At 35.4% G+C, this 4,659-nt stretch overlaps 1 pseudogene; it reads right to left on the bottom strand.

The window, feature by feature from the left end:
* Window positions 1–4,220: 4,220 nt before the first annotated feature.
* LOC132284037 (small nucleolar RNA R71) lies at window positions 4,221–4,319 on the bottom strand (annotated as a pseudogene).
* Window positions 4,320–4,659: the final 340 nt, after the last annotated feature.

The following is a 4,659-nucleotide window of genomic DNA, read 5'->3' on the forward strand; positions in this document are numbered from 1 at the left end:
GTTATTTTATAAAGGTAGAGAGATGATCGATTTTCCTTTTTAGTAATCTTAATTCCACTTTCCATCAAAATAGGAAATAAATTGGAAAATATTTCTCCAATAATTAATTACCAAAAAGGTAATTTATTGGTTGACCAAATAATATAATATTAATTTGATATCTATTTACTTAACCACTAATTCATGAAATAAATTACATGTCCAAATCATGTGGGCCACACAATTAACAAATAATCTTACAATTAGAACCTAGTACACCATCATATCACTACTATAAACCAAATACTAAATGTTACTAGAGCCTAGTACATCATCATAACATCACCAGAAACTAAATTTATCTAACTAAAGAAGGTATAACTAGCCAATTATAGGAACTAAATTTCAACTTTATAAGGGTAAGAAATTAAATATCGCAACCATTATAGAAAATTGCTAATAAATGTAAAACGACACAATAAAAGACGTATGAGAAAGTTTTGCCCTCCTCATGTTAACAAAATTAGTAGCAAGAAAAAAATACACAAGCTAGCAACCTGGGAGGTTTAACTATGTCTTTGAAACTTGAAATTATTACTAAAAAAAAAAAGTTATATATATATATTTAACTATTATCAAACTTGAAGTCATATAATGGTTCCATTATCAATTAAAAAAGTGTATTGAAGCAAAAAAAGTCTAGCACCTGATATATAACATTCCCTTGTTATATGTATTGAGTTGCCATGCTTTGTATTTTAAGTATTTTTTTTTTTTTTTCTTCTGGCATGATAGATGACATATAGGCGCAAAAGCGGACAGAGCGGTGGCCAAAGGTGGGCTGTAGCCCACCCTAATTTTTTTTTTTTACTATACTAATATTAGCCTAGCCCAAAAAAAAATATATATATTAATAGTATTAGCCCACCTTAGCCTCCCACCCATGCATGAAATATGTTAAAACAGCGATGCGTAACAGGATTGGAGATGAATTTCTTGCTGACTGCATGACCCTCAACCTTAAACGGGAACTTGTTTGGAAAATTGACTTGGAGTCTATTATTGATGAATTCGAGTCTTTAAAGACTCGTCGAGTACAATTTAGATAGATATTTTGATGCGTGCTGAAAAGTGCGCATTTAAACCCCTTAAGCTTAGGTATTCTAAAACCTTTATCTATCTTATTTTTCCATTTTAGATTGATTTTGTATTATTTTTATTTTCAGGTACTTATCTGCAAAATACGCTAACTCAGCTAAATAAGAGCATAATTGAAGCAATCTTGGGATGAACCAAAGAAAGGAGCAAAAAGGGAGCAAAAGGAAGTAAGTGGTGGAAATTCAGCAAGTTCGATCGATCTCATGAATTATTCGATTGATCGAAAGTTCATCGATCTCAGCATTTCTAGATGGATCCAAGCTTTTTTGTCCTTATTCAAAGATCCTACAAAGTTCGATCGATCCAACTTTCTTCCGATTAATTGAAAAGATTCCATCTTATCCAGTTGTACCACCCTACCTACTACATTTGTCTCTTTCCCAAAAATATCTTCAAAATATCTCAGATTTGTCTTTATCCAAAAAGGCACCACCATAGAGGATCGATCCAGCTTAAGTTCGATAGATCTCAGCCATACTCGATCGATCTCACCATAAGTTCGATCGATCGAACTTCCTAAAGTGCAAGAAAATCCAATTTCCAACTCATTAAAGTTGTCTAATATCCAATCATTGGGGGAAATATTGGTGTACGAGCCCAGCTTATTGGGGGTGATATTTAACCTACCTATATAAGAAATATGAGCCATTCTTGACAAATACTAGATACATACACTAAAGACACAATTTCCATATTCTTAGTGAGGAAGAAAAAAAAGGAGGAGGCTAGAGACACAAGCTTGGAGTTCTTCCATCAACCAAGAAGAGGAGCAATCTCTACCATGGAGTTAGCCCTTGAGGGTTGGAGGACACCATCCATGAGTGGCTAGACATCCTCTTGGGGCTAGAGTTAGCCCTAAGCATGCTTTCTATATTTTGATTTATGTATTTTTGAGGGGATTTGTATTGTGATACATGTTTTGACACTTTTATATATATAGATCTTGTTTATTCAATGATTTGTGTGGTTTAATACTTCCAATTGATCATTTCATTCTATCAATATGTCTATGTATGCTAGAATAGATATTCACGTGTTTGTCTCTATTTCTTGTGTTATTGATGCATATCTATGTGCATTAATGCTATAGATCTAGAGATTGTCAAGACATAGTGCTTAATGGAATGCTCTTGTGGTTTATTTGATGGTTCATACTCATTTCTTGATGGATTGTGCCTCTCCCTTAGTTTAATTAGTTTAATTTCATGTCATAAGCTTAATTGTAGTGTAGTTGTAGTTTCGATGTTAAATGGGAGGACAATATACTTGTTGTTTGATGTTCCATACTTATGAAAGCAAGTAACATATATCTCTAACCTTGTGATGTGTTTGGATTGTGAGCTTAAAGAAAGGATTAATGGCTTAGTTTGATATATTGTGCTATCCACCATGTTGCTTAGACAATATATGCTTACTTTGTCATCCATGCTTGTTGAAACAACTACACACACACACACACACACACTATCTTGCAATACATGTTTTCCCCCTCATTAATCATTTATTAAAAAGTATAGAAAATCTATACTTAGTGGTGATCTCTAAACCCCAAGATCACTCTCTCTCTTATTTTCTCCTTATTGCAGCTAATTGTTTACTTTAGTTTAAATTGCATCTTAGTGTAATTCAACCACCAACCAATCTTTTGATCACTCGACCTACTAACCCTAATCTCGATTCCACAACCTAATACGACCCACCAATCCCTTGGGACGATCCCTACTCGCCCTAACTATATTTTAGTGAAAGGTAGTAGTGGCATATTATAAATGTAAAACTTGGCCACACTTACCATAATCCAACACCACTCTCTTTTACACAAACTTTGGGTTGTTGATGACGTACCCACCAATTTTTTAGCGCCATTGCCGGGGATTGATTGAAGGCAATGTCGTATTTGTAGAATCGATTAGGAATTAGTACTCTTTTGATCGTGTCTTTACTTTGTTTTCATTTTCATTTTGGTTACTTATTGTATTGGTTCTTGTTTGACTAGGTGCATTAAGCTAGAAGGTGAGCAAAGGAACATTTCAAGCAAGGAGCTAAGCAAAAGCAAGGAAAAAGCTAAAATTTAGAAATTTTGCAAAGCTAAAATTGAAAATTGAATTGAAGTGCTAAAGGACCCTTTGTGAGCTCTTTCTTAACTCAATCTCTAGTTAAATCGTCGGCCCGCGTGGAGGCTTGTATTTCAATTCTTAGATAAATCGTGAGCCCACGTGGAGGCAATTTACTTTTCTTTGCACATTGTTGATAGAATGGGAGTATGGGAACATTATATGTGGAGGAAATTTGTTGATTGTTGATTTGTTGCAAAGGTGAAATGATTATTCATTACTTGTTGCTTGTTGTGTTTTGTTGTACATGCATGGTCGTAGATCATTGAAACCTACTCTTATCCCTCTTAATTTTCATTTTGAATCCGTTGTTCGAAACCCTAGGGGAAGAGGAAGTTCTAGTCAATCCATTTCATCAATGGAAGGACATAATGAGGACTATGTGGAGGACCTTGGTCACATAGACCAACAAGGCATCCTCCACCCCAATGTGCATCATGATAACATGTAAGTACCATTAGGCATGCCGAGGCAATTCATTTACCCACCACAACAATAAGGCTAAGTTCCATTGGGAATGCCAAGGCCAATCTATGCTCTAAAACCTCCCATCATCTAAGGCAATCAAGGTACCCATGTTACACCTCCAATTGCTTATCCTCCCCTTGCTTTAAGAGATTACTATGTGCCTAATGAATACAACACACTCACATGCATTCAATTGCCACCATTTAGAGCAAACCACTATGAGATCAAACCATAAACCATTCAAATGCTTCCTAACTGTCATGGACTTCCAAGTGAAGAACCTTACAAGCATTTGGATGAGTTTCTTGAAGTATGTTCCACCGTGAGATATACAGACATGCCGGAAGAGGTCTTAAGCGTTAAACTTTTTCCATTCACCCTTAAAGATAAGGCAAAATATTGGTTTAACAATCTTAGGCCTTTTTCAATAACTTCTTAGGCAGAAATGTAACAAGAGTTCTTAAAGAAGTACTATCCGGTTTCTAAGACCAATACCATGAGAACCTCAATTTGAGAGTTTTCAGATGGGGATGGGGAAATGTTCCATGAGGCATGGGAAAGATTTCATGAATTACTTAGGAAGTGTCCACATCATGACATGCTCAAATGACAATTAGTTCAATATTTTTTTGAAAGCTTATCGGACAATTACAAGGGCATGGTTGATGCTTCCATGGGTGGCTCTTACATTGATAGGCATGAGGATGACGTGTGGCGTCTTTATGAGAGCATGAGTGAAAATTCTTTGCATCAAACTTTATCTTCTAAGAATGGTAGGAATTCAAGTAGAAGGAAGAGTGTTGGCTTACATCAAGTTGACCATTCCAATGAAATAGCCGCCGAGATGAAATCCTTATCTTAAAGGTTTGATCAATTCTTGATCAACCAAAACTCGGCAAATCAAGTATCTTCTGTCCTTAACCATTCCCATCATGCATCC

Source organism: Cornus florida, unplaced genomic scaffold, assembly GCF_030987335.1.
Source record: "Cornus florida cultivar Cherokee Brave unplaced genomic scaffold, ASM3098733v1 CherokeeBrave_3.0.0_Hap2_Chr01, whole genome shotgun sequence".
Classification (NCBI taxonomy): domain Eukaryota; kingdom Viridiplantae; phylum Streptophyta; class Magnoliopsida; order Cornales; family Cornaceae; genus Cornus; species Cornus florida.